Genomic DNA, 16,673 nt, shown 5'->3' on the forward strand with positions numbered 1-16,673 from the left:
AAGGAAGGAAGGAAGGAAGGAAGGAAGGAAGGAAGGAAGGAAGGAAGAAAGAAAGAAAGAAAGAAAGAAAGAAAGAAAGAAAGAAAGAAAGAAAGAAAGAACATCAAAACCTTATACTCATCTGAAAATAGGTACTATTCTCCAACTGTCAGCACCAGTGACATGAAGTGAGTCATAAACCTTAAGGTCTAGTGTTTATTACTATTGCAGTTCTAATCTACCTGCATCCTCCCAGGTGACTTCCACTTTCCTGGACTTTGGTCCAATTTTCTTCATCTTGTTGATGGATATATTCCCCATCATCCCAACAAATTATTCTTCAAAATGTGTCCTAGTAGATCTGAATTTTGGTTACCAAAAAGAGAAAAGACAAAAGCAAAAACAAACAATAAAAGAAAAAAAAGAAGAAGACAAACAAACAAATGAAAAAGAAATAAAGCAAGAGGAGGGATTCATCCTCCTAATTATACAGTGAGCTTCCTCTGGCTTTGACTGGAAAGACAACAAGATGAGAAACTTTATCAGGAACAGCACAGGATAACAATAACATAATGAAATTCAGTGATAGTAAGATACTAGTTGTATAATATGGTTGTTGGTATATCACAAAATATCAGTTCTCTCTGATCAAGGTAAATATATATGTATATATGTAGGTCACCCTGAAAGTAAAGTCTCCTATTAATTTCCATGGAAACTACAACAGATACAAAGAGCACAATAACACTATTTGATGGAGAAAATTCTCAGCTACAAAACACTACTTTTAGCATAGTCACCACCATTAGCTATGCATTTTTGCCAAGAGCTTGAAAGCCATACTTATCTTTCATGTAACTGTCACCACTGCCTCACAGTGCTCTCATCCACTGTTTGATCTCCACTGATGTTCAGCAGGTGTTGATGAATGTCAGTGGGTGCCATTTTTTCTGTATGAGGACTTCAATAACACCCCTTTTTATCACATGCACTTCCATGTCAGATGCCATTCTGTTAGCCTGCCCCTCTGCTGCCATCTGTTGCATGGCCGTAAAACGCAACAGAATATTGTTGGGAAGGTTCAACCTTTACTGCCATACCACCAACATCCATCTCTTATGTCATGGGCCAATATAATAAAGTAGGAGGCATTACTTTCAGAGCAGCCCTTGTATATTTAATCAGCATGCACATCTGTGCATCCATGAAGCATGGTTGTGACAGATGCAAAATATTTGTTAGCGTTTTATGAGCTAAGGGCAGAAGACTGTCACTTTCAAAGAACACGACGGTAAAAGAATGTTTAAACACAAAGAAACATGAAAGAGAAGGTTGATCGTTTCATTTATGTACTTGCCAGTAGGTCCCTCACTCATCCAAAAAAATGTCACCAGTATCACTATTTGCAGACTTGAGGAGCTAATTGATGCAGCTGCGCCTGAACTCAATATTTTTGCTGGCAAAATAGAGTGATGTGCTGTGGAATTACAACAACCTAAAGGAGTTGCAGGTGTTCTGTGAAGAGATGCAGCATAAAACCAGGCTCAGCTCGCAAGTACAAAGGCAGCCTCGTATCAAAATGGGGAGAGACTGTATGTTTTGTGCATGCCTGGACAGCAGAAGCCTGTGAATCACGGAACGATTCCTGACCTGGGGGATTAGAAGGTGAACAGCTGGAGTATCAATGCTGTATAACTTCAGGGTCTCTCATTCAAAAACACAATCTGCCCCATTATCAGGAAATCTCTGAGAGGATTTCATCCATTCTGCCTTTTGTCAGGGAAGAAAATAACTTCAGCACCTACTATAACTGACTGCAAGATCAGTCAGCCTTAATTACATGTATTCTTCAGGAAGTAGTATTTGAAAGACTTTGAAATGTTGTTTTCCACATTATTTGAGTTAGTCTTGAATTAGGCAAAGTGGCAATTTTATTTACAAACCACTGTGTCGTTTAGTCCTTATGCCTGCACAATATTTAAAAAAGTTAGAAATAACATATTGCTGTAAAAAGGTTTTATGCAACATAATGATCTGGACATTAATGTTGGCCTGAAGCAGAAACTTCAAAATTGTGATAACCTTTTCCCATCTCCCTGAATATAAACAAAGACACTTGCCTCAAACTTTTATCCATCCTAGTATCCCTAGTATCTCCTGCACTTTCTGACTGTTCACAAACTAAAGTAATGCCCTCTGAATAGTTAAACATCAGTGAACCCAAGTAATTGTTTTTCCAAATAACCATATTTTGCATTCGCTTTTCAGAATGAATCTTTTTCTATGAACCCTAGGACACCTGAAACCAAGCCCATAATGCCTGCCTCTTTTTTTCATATATCTATTCTATTGATTGTCTTTTGATTTCAATAAGGCACCCAACTCAGGAAAAATGATTTTGGAAATCCTCCTGGAGCACCAAAGTATCAGATAGGGGTGTACTTTTTTTCTGCACAGTGCCCAGCCTGAGATCTGCAGGAGTAGGTCACTGAGATTTAGCCTGACTGCATTTCTCATTTGTATCAGCTACAGTTTGGATAAGGGGTGCTTTGCTGCCACGAGACCCAAGCACATAAACATTGAAAGCACAGGTAGTAAAAAGAAGTTTTGAAATCCATGTTATTTGTATATTTCATAATGTGGTGAAACTTTTATATTCTCATCATTACTTCCGTACAGAAATTAAAATTGGTCTTTTGGTGGTTTTTTTTTCCAGATTTGGAAAAAAAAACACTTCACTAATGATGTGCCCAGGAAGTATTGCAAAGAAAAAAGGAAGTTTGTTTTTATCAAACAAACTTGGTGGGGTATGTGAATTATTGCACTGTAAGTTACTGTAACTACTCTGCATTAACTGAAGAGAACATGAGTCCTTTAAGAGCCTAAAGACACTCTTGCAAGGAAATCCGTGATTGTAAAGTCAGCAACGTCTTCCTCTTTCTGAAGAGAAACAACAAAAAACAATGCCATAAATTCAAGTGATTTTCATTCACAAAGAGCAAGTGTTGTGATTCCTGTTTATGTTAAATGCAATGTGCATACACTGGTAGTTCTCAATATATTTTTACTGCACTGAAAAACAATGGGAACTTTCAAATTTGCTTGCCCATAACAGAAAAACATGATGGCTTTTAGACGAAGTACATATTACAAACAAACAAAGAAAAACAACTAATACCACACAACCAACTGTATTCAGTAGGTGAACTTAGAAGCACTGCAGCAGGATATGCTATGAGAAACTTTTACACACAAGGCATTAATACCACACACAGGAAATAATTATATATAGCAAATGGAGGAGTGTGCAAATTTACCAAAGGTTTATTATTTTGACTTCTGCACCCCTATATGCTAGCAATTGTAAATCACACCTCACCTAAAATATTGAGTTTCAACCTCTCATTTTCCTTAACTAAAGCACTGCCTATGGCACTAGCAACAAAAGCCTTACAGCACCCACACAAGCACCTATTATACTGGATTTACACCTCTGCTCCTCTTCCAATTAATCTTCCTGTTCAGAACATTTGTAAATTAATCAGTTACTATGGAAACAATTACTATAGCTGTATGTCTGAAACGTGGCAATATTTATCAATGGAGTACAGAGAATTCTATATCACGGACTGGAAAAAGTAAGCACATAGGTAGGCAATTTGTGGCTGTCAATCCGTGTTTCTAAACATAGCTGTTCCACCAAAAAGTGCAAAGAAGCAATAGCAAATTCTCTGCTATGGTACACTGCTCTGCCAGTTATCTTCTTTCATACAAGTATAATAAAATGAGAATAAAGAGACATTAAACACAGATCTGTATTTATCAGGAGAGCACCTAAGAGACAGGAATTAATTTAGATGCACACTGAACAGGCTGGGGAGGAAGTGAATAATGACAAACAGACTCTACCATTCCATCTGAAGCAGAAAAAGTTTTCTTATATTGGAGTTATTAACACTTTCTGTTTGCCAGGAGAAACCGTTGATTGGTATTACAGTCAAGTATATTGAGTAAAGTAAAATTCTGATGGCCGTACAAAGCATGTGTGATTGTGTACAGCAGTATAGAGGAACTTATGGAAAGACTTTGGCATTCCCCCATTAATCATCCACACACTGGCATGCATTTTGTTTGTGCTTCACTTCAGAAATAAACTTGACAACTATTTTTTTCCATTGAATTTTCAAACTTATTCCTGTTCTTAATTATCACATCTGTTTTCTGGAATAATATAATGGCCTTCGTTTACCATACACTGAATGTGTCCCTGGAGAAAGGAAAAAAATAAAATCAGTAAAAATGCATTTTCTACTTGCTGGTTACCAGAAACCATAGTGAGTCAAACACAATTGTATTTTCTAAAGGTAAAACTCTACAGAACTGACATTTTGTCACAGTTCTCAATTCAACATTTCTTAGCTTCAATTTCTAAGCCAACTTGTCCCTGAAATATCAGACATTTAAACAGCAGAGGAAAACTGCATATCAGTACAAGGCTGAGTAGCATAATACCCAGCTCGACATTCATCTGATGCACAGAGAACATTTCTGTAGCACATTCTTGAAAAATAACACTAAAAAGGCAGCACATTTCAAACAGAGATTTACCAGTGGGCAAAGTGCAGGTGACATCAACATACTTTTAAAGAAAAAAGTATTAAGTGAAAGACTATGGCTCTTATATGAACACACAGTTTACATAGAAATTATACACGAGGCAAATAAAAGTCTCTGTGAAGTTTAGATATAGAAGTATCTACATTAAAGAGGTTATTCGTGTTAAGATATCCATGCATATACAGCAAAGGGGTGTGTTTTAGAGAGCAAAGGTCAGAGCTGAAGGTGAAGGTCATAATTATTAAAAATTATATACTTATTTTAGAAAAGTCAAGGTCCAGAAAGTGGACTTTGCAATTTTTCTACTGTTGTTTAAAATAGTTCGGGTAAACTAATTTGATGTCTGTAGAAGCTTTTCATCAAAAAATAGTTATCAGAGGGTACATCTATCCTTCCTTCCTGTATGCTTTTATTCCTTAAGGAAACACTGCTACACAGCTGTAAGGCACTGTGTATATATGTAAAGCACTACAGAAATCCAGAGCTCATCCATGTCATCATTCATGGAGACAGAGTGCACTGGTGACAACATATTTGATAACTGGCTGAGTTGTTAACTATAATAAAATTGTTTGGAACGGAGAGGCTTGATGTTTTTATTAAGTTGGTTCTTACAAAACCATTACTGCAGCAAAGCTGTGACAGTTGCAATTTTTTCCAAATTAAGGCACTCCTGAGTGTAGAAGCACTGAGGTACAGAGCAGTAGAACAGCATCTGTTCTTGAAAGAAATGATTTATGAGCATAAATAAGAATGTGTGTGTATGTGTTTGTATGTTGTGTACATGCACGGCGTACAAACATAGACAACTACTCTCACTGAATTATTTTCACATGTGGAACATATGGCAGTAGTGCAGATCAGCACACAAGTCCCTTCAGGAAATGCACATCGTATTGAGACAAGCAAAAATAGGATTAAGAGATTCCAAAACCCACCAACGGAGGGTTTTGTTGCTGTTTTTGTTTTTGCATTTTTTGTATGCATGTGTGTGTGCTTTGTTTTGCTTTTTTTCCTTCTCCTTTAAAATTTGCTCTGTCGCTTGTTAGAAATAGAAGACTCAAAAGCCTATGCAGCTCTGAACAGATTCAGGAAAAATGGTCCAGCCTATTAACTAGTAAGTTACCCAACACTTGAAGAAAATCCATCACTTTCAGCTAATTTTATGTTAGTAAAACCTTAGCTTTCCTGCAAATTATCTACATACCTCCATTTACTTCATTTGTACCTCTCTCTCACATAAGTTCAGTTGATCCAGTTGTATCCAGTAAGGTCTGTATGAGGAGGTACCTTCTCTTTGGCAGTGTTCCTCCTGAGAGTAAGAGCAGCAAATGTGATCTAGCAGGGATGACATCCATCTCAGGAGTATTCCTTTTTTCCATTTCTTCTAAATGCCCACAGACTGAGAAAGAAACAAAATTTTGAAACTTTGAAAACAAAACAACCACCACGTGCATGTTTTGTTTTAGTTCTCCAAAGCTAAGGAAGCTGGGTATGGCTTTTTCTATCAGACATAATTGCAAACTCCTCAGGTTTGTGCTGGGTCTAAACTGTAGACTGAGTCACCTTGTAACTCTTCTGTCAACAAATTCGGGTATCTAGAGAGAAAGCTCGCCTTCTCCCTGTCCAGTGCTGAAGGTTATACTGTAAGGACTCTACTTACATTCAGAACACAGAGGAGAAGATAAAATGCTGCATAGCTGTCTGTTGGGCATCTTTAGCCGAAAGAAACGTAATAGGAAAGCAAAACAGTATGTACTTCAATACAGTATAGGACTACAGGTCAGTAGTCCTATACATGGTCAGTCTAAGGCTCAGGCTAAAATACGTTACACAATAGTCAAATATGGACATTTCTAATTGATTCAATCCCCTCTATTGTTATTTGATAGTATTCTTCTCTAATAGCATGTGTGTGAATGAGTGGAATAGAGACACATGGATGATTATTACTGCTTCAGATGCAGTAATCCATTTCATTGAGCATTTCTCTAGAAGGAGTACCCACTGAAATCAATTGACTGCTGTGAATAAAGAAAGCTACCTCACAAATAGCATCTCATAAAAAGATATTATCCTTTAGAAAACATAATACCACCAAATATCTTAATAATACAGTGGATTTACTGTAACTTGTGTAGACATTCCACTTCAAACTTATGTACTCTTTTAAATGAAATTCTGGAAAACAGATTTGCATATGTGTGTGCCTACGTAGATGTGGGCAGCTACAAATCAAGCCATACAACATACTTCACAAAAATGAAACAAATGAGGTTATGTTCCTAATCAAAACAGTGAAGGCTGCACATGTACAACTCCACCAAGATAATCAGGCTCACAAACCACACTCGTCTGTCCTCTAGAGGCTGCTCCTATAAGGGAGAGGTAAAAGGAGACATCGCTTTTTTTTCTTAGTTTAGATACAAATTATCTGAAAACAATCTGTTTTAGCATTGGCCCCGGATAAAGGCAACTGTGCCTAATACTGTTGAAGCCAATTAGCTACATGTGTTAATTAACCACCAGGAAAATAAAGACAACTGATAAGTTTATTATGCAGGAGAAATCACGAGCTAGCTCATGATTCTGAAACCACAGTGATAAAATTAGATAGTTTACTAAGAGAACAACATACTCAGTCTTCTTAGGAGAATCTGCAGAACACAGCACTCAGAAATTATCAGCCATCTCCACCCATTCCTATTTCATTTTTTAGATGAACGGCATATACTGACCAAAAAAAAAAAAAAAAAAAAAAGAAAAAAAATAGAGCGAGAAATAAACCCCAACAAATCTTATGCATGCCATTCCCTGTATTCCATGCACCAGCGTATACATTTTGAAGGAAACAATCAGATCTCAAAGTTGGTTTTTTTTTAGTGAATATTAACATGGCAATTTATAGAAGTTAGAGCTTGAAGAGTTTCCATTTTCCCTTCAGTGCTGGAAATCTAGGTCAGGCTGTATTTCCAATGTCACCTCCCTTCTTGTGGAATGACATACAAAGTCTGATCCAGAAAGGAAGATGAATTCATGAAGTACCAAAGTACAAATCACACCAGGCATTAAACAATTAGCAGGTTTTTGGACATAAGCCATACCATACTCAAATGTTAGGCAAAATCTTTAACATTTCCCATGGGAAAAGCAGATTCCTTTCTTTCCAAAGGTTTTTTTTTTTTTTTTAAGTTTTGTCTTTAAAAAAAAAAAAAAAAAGTGTTAGAAAATATCCTTTAAGATATAAAAATGAGTAAGACTGCCTTTGAAAATTTCTAAATGTAAAAGATGCTTGATTTTAATCTCTTCTAGAGTTTTTATCATTATGTGTTGAAGTCTGTTAAAAAAAAATCAACTACAGGATCAGGATCTGATATTTAAAATCCATTTCCTCACTTTTTGTTGGTGCTCAACTCTAACAAACGTCTTTGTTGAAATAAAAAACATCTGAAAACTGAAAAAAAAGAAAGAGGGAGAAATCTTGTTTTTCCTGAATTTGGTTTTTATTAAGCTAAGGTCCAAATAAAGTATGTCCTATCTCTTAACTTTTTTATTTTAAAGAAAATTAAGAAAAGAAGACAGGTTATTTGGAACACTGCACAAACAGCTATGAAATCTTCTCTGTAAATTTCTCTATGTGATGATATGATATACAACACATTTTATGATAAAGCAACACATTAATGGTAGCCATAGGGAAAAATAATATGCCAAATTAACCAACCTCATAATTCAGAGTAAACTGAAATATGATGAGAAAATAATTTGTCTTAAAAGTTGTCCCCAAGACTTTTCATGACTGCAAATATGCTTCCAAAAAATTACATCTGGATAAAAGCTGTACTGTTGGAGGCATCTGTGCCATCTGTCTTTGTGTTACTTTTCCACTAAATATCTATTGGCTGCAAAATATTTCAAAATCAGAGAGAAAAAAAAGATCCGCTACCCCGTCTCAAAGAGTGATAACAGGTTTAATATTAAGGAACATGTTCAGAATTACTCCTTTCTTCATAAATGTTTGTATGCCTGCATTTTAACCCTCTTTTCTCTGACTTTGAATATTTTCTAGTTTGTACCCACACCTGCAACAAATTTGGCACATAATGTTCACAGCTTTGTATAAGACTCAAGTGCCTTGTATTCACACTGATGGAGGATATGATTGTGTGCAGATGCTTATTTTCATTTTCCAACTGATTTTTCCTTCCTTCTATTCAGACCTTTTTTTTGGTTGTTTAAAGTAAAAGAGGGGTTGAGAGGTGAAACAAACTCAAAAGCATGGGGTTTGGGAAAGAATTACATGGCCTGTATGTGAAATAAACATTCACAAAGACAGTAATTCACTGTTCATAAAGCGGACACAATTGCCTAGTCCTATTTACATACCTAGGGAGACTCTGTGCCTGTCACCGACTTAGGAACCAGTCGTCTGAGCAGCTGACAGAGCTTGGATTTCAATACCATGCTGGTGCAGGGGTCTTCATGTCCCACCTTGCTGTTAATGAATAATTTTACTTTTGACTGTACATTTGTTTCATCAACGAGATAAACAATTTCTGAAATTCAGATGAGCATGTATGGCTGTGCAGAGCATCGCTCACAGCAACAGCTGGCAGGGTTCAGGCAGGAAGCAGCCAAATCCATGTCCTGGTATTTGGCAACATTTCTGCATTGCACCTTATTGTCACACTAACTTATGGAAATGATGAGGGATTGAATATAACCAGTGCCAGAAATCTTATGCTAGAAGACAAATTCAGAGTCCATTGTGCTGAGAGCTGTGTCATGGCTATCGCAGCAGGGGTCCTATTTTAGCCCTTCATAAATGAGACACTAATATTTCCATTATTCACTTTGCTGAGAACAAGACCAGGACCTGAACAAAGAAATTGGGATATCCCAGAATTGCAGTTCCATTTCTGATTCCTACTTCATTCAGAGATTTAGATTAATCACTTGAGCTCAAATTTCTACAGTGTCACTGTGATATCTTACATTTTCAGTTTCGGTCTGAGAGTGGATCACCAGACCTTCAGAAGTGTCAAGTGCTCTTAAGATGAAGTAAAGACAGTCCAAAACCAAATCCAAGTCACTGAATAGCAAGTAGGCAAACAACACAAACTAGTTAGTCTTCCATATAGTCATGGCAATTTCTCAATTGCAAAAGAGCAGCTATGTCTAAGATAGGATTAGTATCAGATATTTACACAGACTATGGAGTGGCAGCTGTATCTTGCTTCAAACATCCTTGAAATCAGTGGTCCAAGGAGAATGGAAGTAATATTATGGTATGCCTTGCTTCTTGCTTCACAAACATCCTTGTCTTCAGTATTGCTTTTCCTGCATTCTCAGCATGGCCCTTTTCAGCTTTCAAGAAGGCCCGTTACCTGGTCAGAGAAAGCAAAAAAAATTGATGCCATAGTCAGGGATTTGAGGAACTCTTGCAAATTCATTAGCACTTCTCTATTTTTACTGCTTTTTTTTTTTTTTTAAAGCACACACACAGTAAATCTAGATGAAGATTTTATCTCAAATATTATGTCTCTGCAGCATCTTGTTAAGGTGAGAAAATTTTATTCAGACCAGAACTTGACCAGCACAGAGTTCAAACTTAAAAGAAAAATCTAACCAAGGTCATGGAATACAAAGTGAGTCTATGAAGGCAGTTGCAAGTGAGTCAGTAGATGTGAAGGTGATGGATGGCGTCTATAGGTACCTGTCCTTTGGTTACTCTTGGAAGAATCAGTTTGTATCACAGTTGTCAAAGATGAAGCCTTAGTTTAAGGAGTTCATGCTAATCAGGCTATGAGTGACATTCTCCTACTGCCTTCTCCAGTCACGTAAGTATAGAAACTGCACATAAATCTAAGACACTACTGAGGAATGACAAATGAAGAGAAATTTAAACTGCTCTATTTGGGTCTTGTTTCTTGTTTGATGATTTTTACTGCCAACTATTCTATAATAGCTAATTCTGTGTTTGTCATTTTACAATAACAGGTCGCCTGTTTGCCACAGGTCTACTGAGACATGCTGCTGTGTTTGCACACCACACTGCAGGAGCTCTCTGTTGTGTCGTTTCTTAAAACATCAGGTCCCTGCTCCTTTTCCCCTCCTCTTGCACCTACCCAGCATTCTTATTTTGCTTTGCACATTGACATGGGACAAACTAGGAATCTGTAGAGCAGGGAGCAAAAAGAAAGTATCCATAGATCTTTCTCCTCTACAAGAATAAGTCAGCATGAATACTTCAGGGTCCTTACGGGCTGTCAAATTCAAATTGATTGAACGTTCCTATTTGACTTCTCTAACTCGAAGATATCACTTAGGAGCCATATATCCAAGCTTATCAAGGTGCTCTGATTGTTTTCCAGATGATATTTCTACTTGCTTATGAGTTGGAAATACTTAAGATTTTGGTTTAGAGAAGAGATTTTTTTGTTGTTGTTGCCTTGCACAGATTTGGTCATCATAAAAAAAGCCACACTGCTTCTGAACTAAATGATTTCTGATTTGAGGAGAAGTGAACATGCACAAGGAAATACATACATCTGGAAAACGCAGGAAATGCAATTCAAGTGCTCTGAGTAGACGGTTCAAGTTACTTTTCTCAAATAATTATTCACCTGCCTACTGCAACTCAGACATTTGCCAACTGCAAAATCCAACCTAAACATTTAATGCACTTAGAATAGTAACATAAATCTTTTCAGATGGTAAATAAGCATGTATATTTTCAATTTGCTGAGTATACTAAGAAAAGATCTCTGGTTTCTATAAAATGCAAACAAAGGAAAACAACATTTACCTGGCTTGCCTGAAAACAAATTTATATCTTCAGTTCATTGTTTATGCTCCTTGTCTTCTACATTAAATGGAGTTGACTTTGAACAATCTCTCTGCAAAGGATAAGTTTTCAGTTTGTGAACTTTCTATACCATTCTGATGTCTATGATTTCCTACATCCTTAGGGAACATAGCTAACCTATTAAAATTTCAGGTTGAAGCACTATGCTGCAAAAGTTTGGACTCATACATACACTTGGCAATTTCCAGACAAAGTTCATGTTTTTCAGAAAAAGGAAAAAGAAATTTTTGTACCAGTTAAAATACTTGCATTCAAATTTTTTGTCAGCTTATATATACAGTATTTCAGGAAGAAATGCTGTAGACAAGTGATGCTTCAACACCCTACATAACTCCCAAATCCCAAGCCACACATCAGGGAGAATTCTGTTTGCCTTTAATAAGAATGGAATCTTTTAGTTCTCTGTTAAAAATATCAAACAACTAGAAATTGCTCCCAGAAATCAATGTGTATTTGAGAATAAATCAACAGTTTTTGTGTGACTGAAGCAAAAATTCCACATAACAGAGCTGTACTCTGCACAATGATGGAAATCAAAATACACTGCAGAGCTCCTCATCTGTGTGACCCATTTGAGTGTCCATTTCTTAGCAAAGGACACTGATCCTTTTCAAGGATGTTTTAATGTCTATGCTGCAGCCACAATTGTTAAGATAACTCAAATTTGAATTGTCACATCTACAGATTTATCTGGCCCTGTGCCCCATGGTCACAGAACACCCAGAGAAAATCAAGTATTTCAGTCTATCTCTGCTGCTGTAGCCTTCCCTTTCCAGAGAGTGGGGATTTCCTGGCCTTCAAAGCAGCCCTGGGACCCTTAGCCCTGTGACCCTTTCTAATCTTTGCCTTTTCCAGACCCAGAAATCAGCATGGGGTATTCCGTTTGTTCCCCTTTCACTTCAGAGACGAAGTTGAATCATAGAATCATCGTATCTCTTAAGTTGGAAAAGACCTTTAAGACCATCATATCCAACCACCCTATCAAGTCAGGAACAGATGAAGTTACAGGAAAGCAAAAGCCGATTTCTTTTTAGTGTTCCAGATAAGCAGTATGTGGAAACTATTAGTCTCAGCATCTGCCCTTTGAAGGGGAGCCAGTTGTAAGGCTGGAAAATCCATACAATTGGTCTTAGCAGTACCGTCTGAATGCCAGCCATGCTCATGGGTTTTGTAACCAAAGAAAATGGGCAGAACAAGAACTCAATTGTAGACTCAAATCCTTATTTCTTCTAAGTCCCAGTTTCTCATTTTCACTGGCTTCCTGATTTCTAAATTTGAACTCTGCTCAATCACAACTAACAACTTGATCCTAAGTAACTGACCAATAAAAGGTCCTTGTTGAGAAGAACAAAGATGCATGAAAAAAAAAGATCACATCTGCAAATACCTTTGACATCATGCCTTGAAACAATCCTATCTACTAGTTATAGCTATATTTCATGAGTTTATAACAACACTCTTTTTTTGTAGTTTCCTACATTTGCCACTAATGAGTTGAATCTTGAACAACTGGCAGATAGAACCATGCGGGATTCTTGGGATGGCATGGATATGGATTTCCTTTGAGCAACATTATTTAGGAGCTCACAGAATCCAGTGGTTCAATATCTGCCAGCCCCTCAGCTCCACAAAGGAAGAAAAATCCTTATGCCAACAAAAAAATCCACTGTTTCATCAACTACCTGGCTTAATCCACTGTGTAAAGAAATGGCAAAGCTGTGCATCTAAAATTATTTTGGATTTTGCTACTGATAACATGAGATAATTTATATATTTTATATAGGCATGCACAAGCAAACACATACATATACATACTGAAATACAGGCAGAACTTGCACTTTCTTTCTTAGCAGGTACTCAGAAAGCTCAGAAAGTATGATGGCATTTATTTTATCATGCAAAAATGCTAGGACACATGTAGTCCTCATTTCTAACATTTGCTAAATACTTTTGCAGATCCAGCTTGGGTCTCTGTGTTGGGAATTCTGGCTTGAAATCAGTTACTGGATGCCAAAAATGCTCGATTTTTTTCAAAATATAGCTTATTTTATGTTGTAATTTTAACATTGAAATGTGATTGTATACAAATGAAAATGGGCTCAAAAGAAAACAAAGTATAATTCACTTTAAAAAAATCTTAAAAATAAATGCAGAAAGGCCACAGTACATGTTTTATTTTAAATTTTAATATTATTTTTTTGTTGGGTTGTCGTTTTTCTTTTTACCTTTTCAAAATCAGTATTTCATAAATGCTTGTAAAAATAGCAGTATTCAAAACTGACTGTGCCATCCAATACATCGATAAAAGCAGTATCACTGGATAGCTAATGTGATCCAGCTCCTGGTCACATTGAGGCCTTACTCCTGGTCACTTAAGGCCTTACTTTACAGAAACAAGAAGTTGGCACACAGGCTTTATTAAGCCTATGTATTGTTTTTACACAAACAATTTTTTGTAAGTCATATTCACCGATGTTGGCAAATGATAGAAGTTATGCAAATACAATTAACTATTCTTATTTTATTGTGTGATATTAAGAATTATTATGGTGGTTTTTTGTTTTTATGTTTATTTTTAAAACCTTTTCAGAGAAGGCAAGATACCAGGTTGCTTTTCTGTTTTCAAAACCTGTTCTCTGTGCATTTGTGCATTTTCTCTGGAAATGAGCTGCAAGAGGCTGCTTTCCCCACGTGAAGCAGCAAAAAGTCCTTTCTCAGCCAAAGAAACCCCAGTCACTGCTGATGGCACTTCAGATGATGTTGCTTAACCTATGAATCTCCACAGGCAAGGACTAACTAACTCCATCCTGGCAGAGCTGCATTTGTCACGCAATAGCTCCTTATTCCCACTGTGAATTGCAATCAGCTGTATCCCCATCCAATCAGGTACACTTGCTGGTAAACAGCACATTCACCCTGGACATTTCCTATACCAGCCTTTCATTAGCTGTCACAGCCTCCCTTTAATTTCATCTGCTTGATGCACCAGTAGTGTCCATTTAAAATGTCACTTTCTATTCACTGGCATGCTGCCAACGATAACTATTGCTTTCTACCTACAGTGCAGATAATATTAAAGGTGCACTCTCTCATGACTCTTATGAAAGCAATCACGGCTGGAACTATGAGCATTTCAGAGCTGCCAACAAACCATAATGGAAGGCACACTGAGAGGGGGAATACATAAAAACAAAAGGGCAGTCAGTGCCAGCAATTAAAACCCTTCAGGCTGGGCATCGCTGGCAGGCCCAAATAGCTGCCTGCTGCCACAGCGGTGAGACCAAACCTGAGGGCTGCTGCCGAGCATCCTGCAGCACTTTTTGCCCTTGGGCAGAGAGGCCTCTGCTCTGGCATAGTTTCTGAAGGCACGCTGCTGATTTTCAGTCTCTTATTTCAAGAAGCAAGGCAGACTGCCTCTTCCGTGGCAGACCTAGTGATCTAATGGCCATTTTGACATTCAAGTGACAGTCACCGGCATAGCACTAAGATGTTCTGAGTGTATTCCTTTCCATACACAGCTAGAAACGAACAATAGGAAAAAAAGGATACAAGATCATTTAATTTACTTCCCTACTTACTGACATTTCCATAGCAACGACATTGGAAAAGTCATTTTGTTGATGTTGCTGATCATGTTTTGTTCCAGATGGATCAAAGGCTTGGTACCAATACCTCATCCTCCTTCCAGTGGTGATAAGTCTGGGATTTTTTTTTTTTTTTTTTTTGTATGAATAAAATGAAGGCACTCAGAAACAAAATGGCTAAGACTAGAGATCTACACTTTTCAGTGCTAAAATAATGAGGAATGCAATTGGTTTAACTTGAGAGAGTATTATTTTGACCATGACTCAGGGAGGCACATGCGCTCATACTTCACTCCTTTCAAGGCAGTGCTTTAATTTACTATATTTTTACCTGAACAGGCATCACCATGCGTCAAAATATGTTCTTGAATCACGGCTTTAAAACACTGGTCAGTTATCACTTACTATATATGTCTATGAAATATCAATGCACTAAGGCCAATACAATGAATTTTTGAAACAAATAAAGCATAAAATGTCACGACTGAAGTTATTCAAAACATACAACCTCCTTTTTAATCACGAACTATGTCTCAGTTTTTGTATAGTATATATACATTAAGATATTTTCCCTTTCCTATTCTTCAAGCAACTTATTAATCCCACCTCAGTAGCTAGAAATGTCAGATAAAATTCACAGATCTCTTAAACATCATGGCCTAATGACAATATTTGATACTGGAAAAAAAAAAATCTAAGTAAGTTTCTCTGTAAAGTCTAGTATTTGCATTCACAAAATATAAAATTTTATTTCATCACTGTTCCAAAGAGCTAAAAAACTGAAAACTTCCTATAAAGAAAGAAAGAGAGTCATGCAGGAAAGTAAACAGCCAGGCAACTAGCACAATTTATCTTTCTTTGAATCCTACAAGTACGAATTTCTTGAATTTACCCAATCCAAGTAACATGAGAAGATCCAAACTCTTTTCCCAAATGATTTAGCTGGGAACAGACTCAAATCAACACATGGCAAAAGCCAATGTAATCATACAAGGAAAAAAACAAGAGCAAAAATTTCACTATCTGAAGATAAAGCAAAGATTGAGTTATTGAAGCTTTTGAAACATCCTCTCCAACCACCCATTACATGCTCCCTGGAGACATATAAACATATCTCTGTGTTTGTCTATATGTATATGTTGTGTGTGTGCCTGTATGTGTATACAAATCTATATATATCTATATGTATCTATTTATATCTCTCTATATATATCTATATTTGCAGGCATATATGTATATATACCTATATACACACACATATCTACACATATAAACAAACACGTACTGGTACAGCAAACTTCTGTAGTTTTAATTTTTTTTTGTGTGTGTGCTGAATTTGAACCTCAAACAAGCCAAAAAAATAAAAGGAAATTTAAGACAGCTACTGATCTACCATAGCATAAAAGAGGAGACACGAGACTGTAGACTTAGAATTGCTAATACTTTTTAGACATGCAAGTAAAATAAACAGTGTATTTGGGTTACTGCTATACATTTGCAGTTTCATGCCCATCATTCATTCCATACTTTGTTCTTTCTGAAGGGCTGCAGTTAAGGAAGACCTCAATACAAAGCATTATAAAATTGCAAAGCAAACCCTTCTCAGGAGTTCAGTCAGCTTCCTC

Source organism: Lagopus leucura, unplaced genomic scaffold (genome assembly GCF_019238085.1).
Source record: "Lagopus leucura isolate 7727_CA_CO unplaced genomic scaffold, USGS_WTPT01 Super-Scaffold_100001, whole genome shotgun sequence".
Classification (NCBI taxonomy): domain Eukaryota; kingdom Metazoa; phylum Chordata; class Aves; order Galliformes; family Phasianidae; genus Lagopus; species Lagopus leucura.